Below are 16,253 nucleotides of genomic sequence, written 5' to 3' on the forward strand. Positions count from 1 at the left end.
GTCCCCTGCCTGGGCTGCCTCTATCAGCTGACACGTCACCACTCACAAGCAGGAAGGAATTGAACTCTGCTCTCACTTTCTGCTCTGTCCTCCAGATAAATTGTGTTAGTTTACTGGCAAAATCTAGTTTTTATTATTGTTTGCACTTCAGAGTCAATATGGATATGGAAGAATAAGCTGAAATGTATGCCTTTTGCACCCTTAATAACAGCGTGGCCTCTCCGTAGCTACGTGACAATTCCCTAACACTTTGTTTAACAGCAGCAATTTATCATGTCTGCTGTATCACAACGAAGTAGTTCAGTATCCCCAATTTACAAGAAGCGCTATTCTCTGTGCCTATTTGTACTGCTTATTTCTAGACAGACCAACAGACTGAGTGCTAGCTTTCAGCTTGGAAAATCCAGATTCAGTTCCCTGGCGCAGCAAAAAAACTGTCTAGGCTTCAGTTTCCTCTGTATAATATACAGATAAAAATACTTCCTCACTTTATCAGATGTTGTGAGTATAAGTGCATTAAAGACTGCAAGTCCCACCAGCACTACAATAGCCATAATTATCTCAAATAGATACACGTAGTGCAAAGACAGTGATATTTAATACCTACTCTATGTGTATAAACCATGAGCCAGGGCAGGTACAAACACAAGCCATGCTAAGGAGTTAAAAATGCTGCTTACCTGTATGCTGTTCCCTGGCTTGTGCTCCATGGAAGTTTGTGTGTTGGACACCAGCTTCGGCTCTCGGTTGCGATGGAGCAGGGCTGCTCAAGTCAGTGGATTTATTTCAGTCGCACACTCCTGGAGGCAGGGGCCCATTGTCTGGGCTGAGATACTCAATCTGGAAGGGAAAGAATAAAAGGGCTCCAGTGTGTAAAGTCATTCATTACAATCTGGAATGAACAAGGAAATCAGTGGGGTTGCTGGAGGTTAAGCAAGGGCAGAAATTGGTCTTTTATCATTGAAATGCCATAGGAAAAAAAATTACACAAAGTAAGGGATCTAATCCTGCACATCTCTACTCACATCTCTTGCCTTTATTCATTGCAAAGGGTCACAAAGAAAAAATCATGTACATTTGCAGGACCAGATGTTAAATGCATTTATAACAGAATTTCATAAGCAAGCAAGTTCTTTTTCCTTGGACAGAGCTCCAATGAAATTTTGATACGACCTTAATATACTTTAAGATAAAATAAGATTATTTGGATTGCCATCCTACATAAGTAAATTTTCTACAGTAACTTCAAACTCAGAGGCATCAGAACATGCTTCAGAAGTCAACAAATATTTTTGAAGATTGGATCTGGTGTTCTTTTAAGAGGAACTTTGGTAGTGAAAGAAAAGTAAAAGGATTGATTACAAAGCTTGCAGTACTGAAGGTGCATTGTATTATTGAAAAGTGTGGAGTGAAAGTTGTTCTGAAAAGCTCCAGCAGCATCTGTGCTTATTTCATGGTACTAGATACCCTTGGCTATGATAACTTGATGCACAGCATCAAAAGTGTGAGATGTTTTCGTAGCTATTCTACAAATTTAAATAAAATCGTGAGCAACACAATTTCTTTCTGAAATGTCATAATTGACATTAATTTCTGAAACTTTTTACTCTCTCTATTTCAGGACTGCCTGTGTTGCAGTGAGCATCCACAACCCAACATCCAGACTTCAGATGAGCACAGCAGTGAGGACAGCTTAAAGCATGCCTGCTGAGCAACAGTTCTTCAAGCAGGAAATTGGGTTCAACCAAGGGTTCCCACCCACTTTCCTGGCGGGAATTCCATAACCTCTGGAGCCAGATTTGTTCACATATCAACTCTGAGCATGATAATCCTCCCAATTAAGGCATTTCACCTTTCACTTCCTTTACGTTCTGCACCTCACATGGTAGCTCACTGTGGGGCAGAGGATGCTACAAAGGAAGGATGCTACAAAAAATACCATCTAATAAAATGGCTAAATAAAACAAGTGGTTGATCCTGTAGACTGTTACTCAATCATGAGTCTAACAGGGACCAGTCCAAAACCTGAACTGCTAGTGCACACCACTACTACTAAACCCCACAGAAGGGTTGCAGAGGTGGAATACCCTGCCCATGGAATTGGGGTTGGAACTAGATGATCTTTAAGGCCCCTTCCAATCCAAGCCATTCTGTGATTCTATGAATTTTTGCTGTAGCATTTTCACATTTAGTAACTACAGCTTTAGAAAGTGATGTTAAGTAGTGGGTTTTAGGATTCACTGAGCAGTACATTTAAAACTGGTCTTTTTTCTTAGTTGAAATACCCAGATATAGACTATGCAGCCTGTTAGACCTGATCATGCCTGATCCAGCCATTTTCAGAGTGCAACTGGGTCAGAGGATGGGTTCAAGTCATTTTCAGGGTGAGGGACTACAAACTTAATATGCTACTTAATTTATCTTATTGGGCTGGGTAAAGAAAACATCAGAAAATCTTTCATGAACCTATCGGGTCAGATCAAGAAAAGCCACATGAATGCCTTTAAATGACAATACACAAAGGATTAACGGAGCTAGTGACAAATATGCCTTCCTTTCCCTTTCCCTTTTGAATGTGTAGCTGTGCCAGTCTGCTGTGAATTTACCTGAGACAGAACAGGATTTAAACTCACACTTGCAAAGAAAAACAAGGTATTTCCCTTACTCTCGCTCTGCATCTCTCTGCAGGAGTGTCTGACACATGACATCTGTTAATGAGGGTTATAATCCCCCCCACCCATCCTATAACCCCATACTAGTAGTGCTTAGACCCAACGGCCTCTTTTCCTAAGGAAATAAGGCTTTTATAGGAGTGCTGTCTGTCCATCTGGCTCTCCATCTGTCAATCCTATGCCCAGCAATGTATTCTGAACCTGGTGGCTAATTTCACCCCATTCCCTAGAGAGGTAAAAGCTTAAAAGATATAAATATCCTACATATATTATGAAAATCAGTGGAGTGTGAGACAACGACAAAGCACAGCTCATGTGAGTGAAAGGCCGTGGTGTAAGCTCGTTAGCTAATTGCTTGGCTCAGGCTGCCAGCTGGCCGGTCAGTACATGCAAACCAGCCAGCTCAGCTACCTGTGAGTGACTTCTTGGATCTTCAAACAACGCACCTGGCCAGCCAGCAGAAGAGAAGAGACCTTTGTAGAGGGAGTAGGTGTGCACAGGGATAGACAAAAATGGAAAAGACGACATGCCAAGGGTTGTGGTCAAAGAGAAAATGGTGTTATTGAAGGGGAGAAGAAAAGAAAAGTTGGAGGGTGTGATTTTGTGGGGAGGGAGATGTGATTTAAGATGTTAATGGAGTGACTTGGTTGTTCATCCTGTCTTGAGGGACAGGGTTCGACTTAATTTCTCAAATGAGGACTTTCCTTCCCTTTTATCTTCAGAGTATAAAACAACCACTCTGTTAAAAGTAAAGGTCCTTTTAGTGCTATACCTTGTTTCAGATGGTTACAATTAAGGAAAGAGCAAAAAAAGAGGAGAAGAGCAGAAAACAGCTTATGGAATGAGCCTTATTATTCCCTCTCCACAGCTAATAAACAGAGACACCAGAAGACAAACTGAATTACATTTCAAAAGTCCAATTTAAAATGCTCTCTGTAAAGGCATGCAGTAAGTTTGCCACAGTGTCAAAGCCAGAGCATTCGGTCTCCAAATCTCTGGTGCTGGAATTTCCCTGGTGAACATGGCAGCAGAGTTGCTCTGCTCACCTCTGTTCAGCTGACAGATGTTGTGTTCCAGTGTGAATTTACTACCCTTGCCCTGTCAGTGGAGAATGAAACCCTACTTCTGGCTTGGTTCTACCATCAGTTAAACAGATCCCACTGCCGCTCCACTTTCAAGTACATTTTGGCATAATTTAGTACCATTTCACTGCCAGAACACTTGGTCTTTCCCACTCCCCTGCTCACTCACCCCCTACATTCCTTTTTGTGTTTGATGCATGTTCAACCACAGCACAAGAGATAAAGAACAAACATTCAGAACAGACAGACTCCTAAAAAATCAGCTGAATTCAGGATTCCCGGTGTCAGATGATAAGGTTCCCAAGCTAACCTACTGATAAAGTATGTGGTAAGCAAACCCTGTGATCTACACAGATAGCTTAAGCTTCTGCAGTGCTAATTACTGTTACAACCTTAAGCTAATATTTGAGCCTTTCTTTTGAGCAAGGATGTGTAACAATTAGATTACAGGATTTGGAGCATTACAAAGAGAGATAAAAGCAGCAGTTTCGTCATGGTATGTGGTATTTTGTTTACATAGAGATAATAGCAGTGATGATAATAATAATTTAATAACAACAATTCTATTTAGGTCCAAATTCTGATTTCAGGTGCATCAGACCTGCAACAGAATTATCCTGAATTTATTTGGATTGAGGCATGCAGATCTCTAGACAGAGACCATTTTGAAGTGAATTGCTCTGAAGAGCCCAGCATGGTGTACGGTGAGTTCTAGCTACTCACAGTAGTAAATAGTGAGGCAATATTTTCAAAGAAGGGCCTGAGACTGAATATTTCTCTTTACTTCTGCCCTGAGCATCGCTGAGAACTCTGATGGCATGTATTGCACCCTGATCCTGATGACAGCTCCAGCAGTGAAACTGCTGGAGCTCTGTTTCTTTGCTCTCTGCCGTCCTTATGCTTTCCTCTCTCCCCACTCCACAAGAATATGCATATGTAAAAACACAGTATGCTTGAATACAGTGGTAGTGCATAGGAAAAAAACCAAACAACAGAGAAACAACAGTTTATTGTAGCTGTGTGCCAGATTTAATACGTTATGTTTTAATGTGCCTGGGACATCAACTTTAGAACTTTCTACAGTGCATTAAAAAGAAAAGGCATCTTTTCTGCATGATACTGGGGCATGTTTTTCATGTTTTTCTATGTCTCACTGTTTTTGGTTTTTTTTTATTTCTTCTCCTAGGCACCCAAGGGGAAAAAAATCACCCCATGCCCATGACAACAGACAGCTCTTCTGATGAACCATAAAATTCCTTGCCTCAGAGATAAGTCAGCTCATACAAATGAGCATTTGGCCCCTGAAATTTTGCTTCTTGTGAGATCATAGAAAATACATGACAAAAACACCCTTTGCCAAAAATTAAAATCAAGATTTTCCTCTACTTTGGAGACTAAAATCAAACTTCCTAACTATGAGAGGTTTTCAAGTATTTACCACCATTTCCTGTAAGACAGAATCAGTCACACAAAGCTAAGCTAATGAGTGTATCCACTCAGGAATATTAAAAATGCTATTACAGCATTAAAAAATAAACCTATCTTCTAGCAGTGGATTTAAAGAAACTCTCAGCAGCTGAAAATCTGGTCCCGGAGTCAGAAGGAGCAAACAAGCAAAGCAATTAACTGAAAAAAGACAAGGGCTTGTTTTAGCAAGCCCTCATTCCACTTTTAGTCTATCACAGTCTTATAGAAAACCTAAAAGCAGGCAAGGTAGCCAGATAGGATACTTTTCCTTACCCATAGGCACCAGGGTCCTTTCAGAGAGCTGCATCTCACAGACAGTCAATACTTGGTTGAAAACTTGAAAAACAGGTTTTAAGCAAAAACTCTTCTGAGAATTAGATCCAGACTCAAGAGGCTGAAAGCATCACTCGAAACAGCCAGTTTAATTTGTTCAGAGAAAAGCCACATAGCTCAAAGACAGGTAAGTAGGTAAATAAGCCACTGTCAGCCCCTTCTTGGTGAAGAAAGGTACCATGAAAAGCCTGCATTAAAGGAGATCTCTGCATGGGAAATGAAGGAGCCTCAGGTAGAGACATTTGATTTATTTTTTTCAGAGTGTGGCACAGGGGAGTGTGCACTGGCTCAACCTGTTGTAATCTAACATGTGGGTTGCTAGTTGTTGCAATGATATTGCAGCAGCCTGTTCATTAAAGGAGCTGTGTCTTTAGCAGCAGTGACTAATTTTCTACATATAAAATCAAGACGTTGTCACTGCTGCTATTGCTCTGTGTTGCTCTTCCTCTTTTGCCACCTTTTTTTTTTCCTTCTTTCTTTCTCATAGTGAGCAGGAAGGAATGCAGAGAAGGATGGGTAGGTTTCTTATTTGCTATGTTGCTACTTCATTTCACTTTAATAGGATCTTCTTGTTACCCACCTACTGTATCTCAGCGTGGAAAATCCCGGCATCAAAAGGTTGAAAGCTGGAGGCAAAACTTCCCTCCCTGCAGCTCTAGATGAGGTGAGGATGAGACAAAGTCATTTGGTTGCTTTGCAAACAGTATTAAGGCAGTTCAACGAAGTGTAGGTAAAGGACATTATCTTCCTCATGAATTAATTTCCAGCAGGCTTCTGCTCTTTCCAAAGACAGAGAAGATGAGGGAAGAGTCATATGTATTTTAGAAGTGTTTAACTGTCAAGGAGAACTGGTCAAAGGATTTCTTCCATATGAGATGTGAGTGCATTTTTGTTCAGCTCGTGTAGGGGTGCATGTGTTTGTCCAAAAAGGGACCCTGTGACAGAAAGATATGAGTGTGCAAACAAAAAAGAGTGGAAACTCTGCCTGGGCAGCCTCCAGCTGTGTGTTGGCGTGCAGGGATCTGAGTGTGCATCTGTGTGGGGATTCAGTTGTAGGCACCACTAGGACCAAGCCCAAGACAAGTTCCTCTGACATATCTGCTGGTGACTTTCAGAGAAAAGGTAGCCCTGGTTTAAAACAGCCTCTGAAATATAATACTAAAACCTTACATTTAAAACCAAAACTGATCTTGGAGCTCTAGCTGCACCTCTATTTCCCAGCACTCACTCCAGGATTTAAAATCCAACGTCTTACATGAAGTCTCATTGCAAGGGGGGTGTTCCTGAGAGTTGGATGGGAGATACCTCCTTGCTTGGTCTGGGAGACATCAACAGTAAGATCAATGTAACAAAGAAACAAAAGGAATTAAACCAGGCATTTGTGTCGGCAAGGAGAATGATGGAGCTGGGGGGTGAAATTTCAGCTCTGTGAACACCAGACCTGACATTTCTGCTGTCTGCTCTGCACAGCGGCAGGATAGAGCACACTAGGAAGCCTGTGTGTACCACTTCCCTCTGCTGGAGGCAGCTCAGACTGTTACCTGCTTCCCTCCATCCCTCAGTATTTCCATAGGTACTAAAAATGCTCCAACCCCTATAATCTGGCACAGCAGTGATAATGAAATGGCCACAAATCCTTTCAGTAACTTTCATTTGTACAAAAATCTTAGTGCTGACTGGGGGGTGAAACACAGCAGCTCTTAGAGCACAGAGGAAAAACAGGATGAGAGGAAAGGGATGTGTATTGCAGAGATTGTTTAAGCTGACACGTTTTGAAAGGAGCCAGAATACCACAGCCTGGACATGTAACACTTCTTGAAAGAAGAATGAACTGTCTGATTGCTCACAGCTTTGCACAGCCATGCACAGCCTCCCCCACCTCCAGCACTCGGCAGCGCCAGTTAGGGAGTGCTTTGGGGTTGTTGAATGTAATGGTGTACATATAAGCATGCACTGATCAAGTTTGTTTTGGAGCTTGTGCAAGATCACAGGTCAAGGGAATGTGGGGGACTGAATGAATTAGTGGAGAGAAAAAGAGTCTGTCTGCAAGCTGTCTTCCCTGTTCACCTCTTGCATCATCTTCAGGCATTAAAATACCGAGTATAATACTGTGTAACTGATAGGTCTCCCCATCTAATCCCTTACTTAGAGATTGTAAACATCAGTGATTTTATGCCCAAGGTCAATTACAGGCTGCAGAAATAGGTAGCTCGGGTGGAAATGGATTTTTTTTCCTCTCTTGAATGTGTAGAACCTTTCCTAATGTTTAATATGTTATATTTGCCCTTAGATATATCCTAATGATGTTCCCCAGTAGCTTGTGGGACCAGCGCCAGCTGGACCAGCCCCAACAAGGCCAGGTCAGATGAAGCTTTGAGCAACCTGGTCTAGTGGAAGGTTCCCTGCCCATGACAGGGGTTGGAACTATATGATCTTTATGGTCCCTTCTAACCCTAACTGTGATCCTGTGATTCTTTATTCTATGGCCATCACTCCTGTAAGGCCACTGAATGCCACAGACTCTAGGAGTACAGGTAGTATGAAAGTCCTGGAGACCCAGGGCTGGCCAGCAGCCTGGGGGTTTTGATACTCTGCCATTTTGCTGATATCAGCCTTGTCATTATCCTCTCATGAGAGCTCTTATAAGAGGAATCACAATCTAGTAGCTCTTTGCCATCAGTACACTAAATCCTATAAAATCTTTTAAGAATCAGGGTTCCACTGCAGGAAGACAAACACGTTACACAATTTACAGTTCAAGAGGAAAGCACTATATTTATTACAAATATATTGCCCATTAGAACATGATAAAAAGAAGTCAAGTTTATGTTTTGTGCAAGAAATGTTCTTGTTTACCCACCATTTCCCTCAGATAAACTGATTTTGTAAAGGATATGTATTACCCCTAGCTTTCCTGCCATCCCAATGGCATGGTAGACCATGCTACCTCCTCAGTCACAGTCACCCACACCACTGTTGAAACAAAGTTTGTTCTGGGATTCATATTGAATCTTAGTTGTAAATCCAGCCTCAGTAAAACAAATCAGCAAATACCTCTTTTGTAAGAAAAATAGAGAATGAGTAAATACGGAGATACTCCAACATTTCACTACTTCTTTATTTATTTTTAAGGGAGAGGGATGGCAATTCCCCCACAGACTGAATGATGACACCCTTCTATGCCAATGGAGATGCTTGCTACAAACAGGAGCTTATTTTTGTTAAATAAGCTGCCAAATGAAGGTGCAAATAAAAAGAAATCAAGCTTTCTGTATCTCACATGTATGTATGTACATTGGCATTTAACTTTGCATCGGATGGGTGCTGTTGAGCACCTCAATCTGTTGACAGCACTTTAGGATTTCTGCAGGGACTAGAGGGTTAAACTAGTAGGACAAGTCTGATTATGATTGTGGAAAAAGACAGCTGAGAGAGACTAAGACCATGGTCTGTCAAAATATTCCTAGACAGCAAGGCAGAATTCTTCCTAAAGATCTCTGACACAGACAGGAGCCATCATACAAAAGTTACCAAATATAAGTGGAAACATTAGGGAAGAACATAATGATCTAAGTACTGTCCCTCCAGTTAAATGCCTCACACTTGAATTTTGAGAAATTTCATAATGACAGTTGTGTAAAACAAAAAATATGGGTTATTAGCTCACACTGGAAAATAATTACTAAATTTATCCCATGTACAACTGCACTGAAGCCAAAGAAATTACAGAACTGAGGTTAGTCTGTAGTGGCCACTCATGTCTTTGAGATTTTAATCTCTTTGGAAGCATTAAAAATTAGGTTTCCACTTCTGTATTAAATCAATGGCAAACTCCATAGGCACTTCTTTATTCATATTCAAAAAGGAAAAAAAAAGAAATAAAGAAATAAAGAGACAAAGAAGAAGAAAAAAAGAAAAAGAGGAGAAAAAGATGGAAAGGAAAAGGGGAAACAAAAAAGAAAAAAGAGAAGGAATAGGAAAAAAGGAAAATATAAAGGAAATCAAGAGAAAAAATAAAAAGAAAGAGAAAGATGTAACCAGAATGTTTTAAGACATATAGTAGAAGGACTGCTCTTTAAATGAATAGGAAACAACGGATTTTCTGCTGTCTTTCTTCCTTCTGCTAAGGAAATGCTGATTTCCTTACTTCAAGGAAAGATAACTAAATGAATGAGCATACTGGTAATGCAAGGGATGCTTTAATTCCAATAGCATTTGATCTCTGTCTAATATTCCTGATTATCTCCATCCATATGAAGTAATCTGGCAATAAATGTCCCTGCAGGTAGGGTATGGTACTGGATATGATGTTTAAATATAAATCTTGCTAACTGACTTTTAAAATGATTGCCATCTTACTTTTTAAAGCATTTCCTGTCACTGCAACTCTCTTTTGACCAGAACAGAAAATCAGACATGTAAACAAAATCAGAGAGGGAATATGCTTTGAGGGTGATTTCCTGTGCAAAGGGAATGGAAAGGAAAATAATCTTCCCTCTCATTAGAGGAACCACCTGTAGTAGGCTGAGCCTGAGCAAGGACAGTAATGGAGGGAGAGACCTGAGACAAACCAAGATCTGGACCAAGAGCTTTCCAGGGATTGTTACATTTGGCTGAGGACAGAGTGGTTTGTCAGGGCTACAGCCAGTCTATCAGCCTGCTGGGAAAAGAACAGGGACATGAGGCTGATGAGGGAGGAAACACTGACCTTAATTTTTTTAAGATGCTATTTTTTCCCTAAGTTGAAAATAAAAGAAAATAATAAATAAATCAAACCAAACGACAACAACAAACCCAAATGTGTTTTTGTAAAGGTGCAACACAAAATTAGATAGCGTGTGTGGATTACTGACAAGTGAAAACTATTCTGTTCTGTAACTATTAATGCACAGTCTGAGTGGTGCTCCAGCCTCCATGGCCTTTCCACAGCTCTCACAGGGCTCTGTACAGAGAATGACACAGTGAAGTTTGAGCCTTTAGACAATGCACTGCTGAACCTCAGTTTTCCTCATCCAGAAAAGTTAAATAATAAATGTTTTCTGAACCTTTCACAGGTTTATGTCATCCTGCACTAGAAAAAAGGCTAATTTTGTTAAAATATTTAATACAAAATGTTTTCCCACTGTAAGAGTACTTTAAGAAGAATTGAAGCATTTCACCACCAGCTTTATAAAGCTCTGTTAGACCTCAAGCTACAATAAATATTATGGAGCTAAATATTACTTCACCATTCTTGTGGATTTTGGTTTTACATAGTAATAGGTGTAAGGTTCTCTTCAGTGTGTCCCTGAGAAGGACAGGGCTCTCTCTCCAGCTATTTTCTATTCATCAGTGTCTTGTACTTTTCTCTGTACAAATGTTTGCAGTGATTTGTAAGCAGTCTATGCAGAGGTAGACCCAGCTGAGAGTTATTATTACACTCAGACGGCTTTATGCATTGACCAAAGATAAAATACACTCATCTCCTTAATACTATATATACACTTTCTCTATATATAGCATTAAAATGTCCTTACTGATGCTCTAACCATAGGATCAGTAGCTTGCATTTATATTTCTACTTCTTTATTTTTTTTTTTCTTTAGGCCTACCACAGTAGTATTCAGACTGAATTAAGATAGCTTTGTTTAGTTTTGTTCCAGACTATATAGTTTCTAACATTGGAGTGACAGAGTGGTTCAGAGCATAAATTTTCAGATCAAGAAACTGGACAACTGCTACTGAACACTCAAGTCTTCTTAACTTCCTTGTAAACTCAGGAGACCAGTGATTTCTAAAACTGCCTTGAGATCTGTGTCAGGTAGATGCCAAGTGTGGCTATAAATATAATTTAGGCAACTGAAGGGGCTGGAGCCAAGCCCTTTCAGAAGCACATTTTTAAAACCAAGGATGCTGAAAATCTCGGGCTCCCCTATTTAAGCTAGAATGCTTTCAAAGCTTGCCAGATCATTCAGATTGAATTTAGACAGAGAATTCCAGAAAGAAGGAAATACTGTTAACAAGGCAGGTGGCTTTGTGCAAGCTCCCTTTGACCACTAAAATCAGAAGCATACTTATTAAATATTATCAGAGCTAAGATTGCTAGACGACTGCATTCTTCCTTTAGCAGAGATCTAGAACTCCAAGAAGGGTTTTGGGCCACTAGTAAAAATAAGGGCAAATATGTGCTCCTACACAGAAGAACAGTTTGGCAAATTTTCTTTCTCTCCATTACCACCAATTCCTTGTTGAAAGGCCCATAATGCATGGTAGCTGCAGCAGCTCTGCTAAGATTTCTAAAGGAAAGTCACTGCAGCCCATTGCAAAATCTCTTCCTCGTTTTCAAGGTTCAGTGACCCGTGGGTCAGCGCTCTTAACGTAGATTTTTACACTGGTGCAGCCATAGTGTTAAACGACAAGGATGACAGTCTTGCTAATTTATGCAGGCACCAAAAAGAGAGCTAACCCATAATTTTGTTATGTTTTCAGGGCTTGACTTTTGTTCTAAATGTCAACAGGGTGTGCAAATGCCACACAAATCTCCCTTAGGACCTGGCTCAAGTTCATATGCAGATACTTCTGAGAGTGTCTTGTATTCATGGACTTAAAAAACTCAAATATACAAAAGTAAAACTAGTCTTGATAGACAATATAAAGATACTGTATAAACTCCCAAGAACTTCTATATATTTGTGCATAGATAGGCACATATGTATGCAAATGCACATATATATCCACACATACATGCTATGCACACAGGGTTTCAAGTTAAACTCATTGGTCAATTTTAAACAGTCCAATTTACCTCCTTGGATTGTGTTTGTAGCTGATTTACTGGTTTTCCCCATTTTTCTTTTAATTACTATGTTGAAAATTTCTTAGATTGGTTGTGCTGGAAGCTGTCTCTTCAAAAGAAACAGCATATAAGCACTGTGAGAGGAAGCTCCTCCAGACTACTCCAACAGTGCACCTCAGCTTTTTTCTGCATAGGAATGCTTTTAGATGTGAAAGACCCGATGACACAAAAGTTGCTATGTAGATCACTCCAGGGCATGGCAGTGCTGAATTGCTTGGCAGGGTTGAATGGAAATATCTGTGCAAAAAGCTGCCCTTGTGCTTGCCCATGCAAATAGAGGGCTTGTGTAGATCTTAACTGAGTGATGATCAGGAAGGCAGATCCAGTTCTTGACTAGGATATAGGCTATTTTAGAAGTGAGTGTTTTCCTGGACATGTGGAGGAGGCTAAAATGTTTGGAGAAGAGAAATTCCAGACAGAGGACTTCTCTGAAGTTCTCTTTTCTTTTGGTAACATTCTCAGATAAATTTTCTTGATCAGGAGAGCCTGGGAAAATTTGAGTGAAAAAGTAAAAAAAGCTAAGAGATAGTAGGAATAGTCTTAGAATCAGGGAATGAACAAAGGTGTGTGAACAAAGCATAGCAGACCCAGTTTTTCATAGGTGTTTAGATTATCCAAATTCAATTTAATCTGTGATATCTGATCATCATAGCAAACATTCTAGTAGCTCAGTTGGTTTGGTAGTTCTGACTTGTTATCCCCTCTCTGCCAGATCTGCCATATGACAATTATGCACATTAAGAAGTCAGTTATACATTTAGTAATAATGATTGAAAAATATTTATAAGACCACACACACACAAATTCTTTTCCAGTTGTGATCTTGGACCAAAGCAGCATTTATGATCATGAAAGTTAAGCCTTGCCATCCAGCTGCTACCACTATCTAGCTTCATCTCTTGTACTGTTCAACTTTCATACCAAACACTTCTTATATAGAGACCAGAAGACTTGAAGACAGCATCAGGGCTGGTCTTTGTTTATCACCATACCGAGGGAGGTGCAGAATTATAAAGCTGCTGGCTAATACCTTTCCTTACTGACTGAACACCACTTGAGCATGTGATATACATTGCAGCATGCAGAATGTTTGACATCCCAAATCTTTCCTTGTCAAAGCAGGAACAGTACCTGATCCCATGACTACAATGGCTTGATTCCTTGAAAAATCACTAGCAGCTATTGAGTTTTTCAGATTTATCCTAGAATAGGTTTTCAAGGCTGTCTGTAGAATGTCAGTGTCAAAGATGAAGCTGATTTTATTCCTATATTTTGGGCTTTTGAGTTAAATACACGTTTTTGAAATGTCTTTCTGAGGATTTCCTTATTAATGAGTGTTTTCAGAAATAAATGCTGGTTGTCACAAAAAAAATTGTTTTGCACTTCTGTTTCATTTCCTGTCATTTGATAAATTCTTGAAATCAGACATTTAAAATAGTAAACAGATGTTCCAATAACAATTAACAAATATTTCTCTGAGTGGAGAGCTAACAAAACTTGCAAACCTTGGAGTTTATATTCTACTCTATCTATAGACCCCCTCCACGACAGCAGCCCCATTATTTTTCCTTTCTTTCGCTTTTTTTTCCCCCTATGGTCTCAGCTCACACTTCCAAAGCCTACAGATATCCTGTAGATAATCATTTTCACTTGGTACCCTCCATGCCTCCAGGCTCTCCTCTAACTCTAGCAATTACCAGCTGGTAAAAGGCACCGCTTGCTGTGACTGGTTCCAAAATATACGTGTGGTAACTGGTGGTCACTACACACAGGCTGATTGTGCAGGGTCAGATCATGCAGAAAAAAATCCCATCATAACTTATCCAACCAAAGGTTGCTCCTAGATTTGGAGGGTATTAATTTCAGTCTTTTCCTCCCACTTTCTCATTAATTTTCATGAAACTTATCGGTACCTCATTATATTTTCTTGGAGGTATCTAGTTCTTGTTCAACATGAGTAATTCAAAAATGATCTCAGGTTTTAGTAAGGGAACTGATAAACAGATGGACAGCCAGAGCAACTGCATAAGGCTTCAGGAACCCAGGGTGAAAACTAGACTCACCATGTTTGTACTCTCAGGATCCCAGGAGAATTGATATCTATTCATTAATTCCACTTCATGACATCACCTCAACAGAGAGATAAATATTACTGTTCTTTAATTTATAAATGGGTCAACAGAGGCATGAAGAGGTCAGGAGACTTCTCAAGGTCCTAGACCAAGTCTGTGGTGGGTCCAGGGATATTTTTTTTACTGGCCTGTACTGTAACCCCAAAGTCACTGTGTACTCAACGGAGTCTTTAGTAAAGGTGTGCCTTTGCCATGAAACAGGATTAGGAATAAAGGTGCAAACCATGGAGAACCTCTTGGGATAGCTGTCATGGCTCAACTTATTTGATCCTTGACCCATTCCTGTGATGGGCAGCAGGTACGGTCACCTGAGACACCATCCCTGCATGGGTAGAGGGGCAGACAACTTAAGGGACACGGACATGACTTGTGGCTCACTAGACTCCTGAAGATTAAAGTTACTACTCCTGATATCCATCTTGTGAGCCCTTGGATCCACACATCTGCCTTGCATTTTCTCAGCTGCCCACCCTCAGGTCCTGTCGTATCCCATGGGTCAAGTCCTTTCTTTCCTTGTGGCTCCTCCCACATAGATACTGGCCATACCCAACATTTTCCTGTAACTAGGTTTGCACCTGCACCATCTCCCCTCAAGCTGAGATCCATCCTCTTGCTCAGCCTTATTCTGTTAGCCCCTTCCTCTCCTTGAAGCAGATGAGAGCTCCCTTCCACAAAAAATCCCCAATGGACCTGAGACTTCGACAAAAAGAGAATAAACATCGGGAGCCATAATATAAAATTCTTCCTCTCACTGACGTCAACAGCAAAAATTTTATTCCTTGAATCTTTCCTTGCCTGGAGTTACACAACTTGCTCTAAAAGTCTAGGTCTCAGCTGAGTTTCCCTGGATTTATTGAATATTTTATTCACAGCAGCTATCTTAAAATTCCTTAAACTCCCTGGGTATGACCCTGTTCCCTGGTCTCTATCTCCTGATTTGGTTTGGTGACCTTCTCTTTATGAGGTAAAAAGAGTTTAGAGATGTTTACCACAGAAATCTCTGTCCTTCAAACTCAACTTTGTTTTTCCCAGACTGAATTTATGTGGACTTTATGTGATTAAGGACTCAGTGAACCCCGTGAAAGACTCTGTAATTTGCACAGCTATTGATATTTTAAACCAGAGTGCTTAGGTCTCCCTACACCTCATGATATGAAACATGCTTACACTTATGAGTCTAATTATTTTTAATCAAACAAAGCGGCTGCTACGTTTTCCTTATCAACATGTCCTGAAAAAGTATATCCTTAAGACTATCTGAGATAATTTTAATAAGCCACAAATATTTTGTATGTGTTTTATCTTTGTTTCTCAAATGTTGCTTTGCCAATGGAAAAAAGACACAGCAAAAAAAGTGACATTATTGTTAAAGACAAAAGGGGAGGGGAGGGGGGGGGAGGGGAGGGAAGGGAAGGGAAGGGAAGGGAAGGAAAGGGAAGGGAAGGGAAGGGAAGGGGAAGGGAAGGGGAAGGGAAGGGGTTTTTCCATCTGTACTTTTCATCTATGTTTTTCTGCTTATTGATGAATCAGAAATGAAAGAAATAATTATCTCCTAAGCTGACTACAGAAACCTTGATTTGGTTTCTGTCAATCGTGATGGCTTTCTGCATGACCTTGGACCTGCTATTTCCTCACCTTAAAAAGTAGTATCAAAACACATTCTTGCATTTTTGGCTGAAATAAATCCTAAGCTCATCAGACAAGCCTTGCCTGTCACTATAGCCTCGTATGC

The 16,253-nt window shown here is 40.3% G+C and overlaps 1 protein-coding gene across 1 annotated transcript in view; it reads right to left on the reverse strand.

Annotated features, from left to right (window-relative positions):
* The window catches only part of TENM4 (teneurin transmembrane protein 4), a 1,366,951-nt gene that overhangs the window by 603,798 nt on the left and 746,900 nt on the right, over positions 1-16,253 (reverse strand). The window contains exon 6 of the mRNA XM_048294397.1: positions 681-840. The gene's annotated coding sequence lies outside the window, so the exon portion shown is untranslated. The remainder of the gene's footprint in view (positions 1-680; positions 841-16,253) is intronic.

This window comes from Corvus hawaiiensis, chromosome 2, assembly GCF_020740725.1.
Source record: "Corvus hawaiiensis isolate bCorHaw1 chromosome 2, bCorHaw1.pri.cur, whole genome shotgun sequence".
In the NCBI taxonomy this organism is placed as follows: Eukaryota; Metazoa; Chordata; class Aves; order Passeriformes; family Corvidae; genus Corvus; species Corvus hawaiiensis.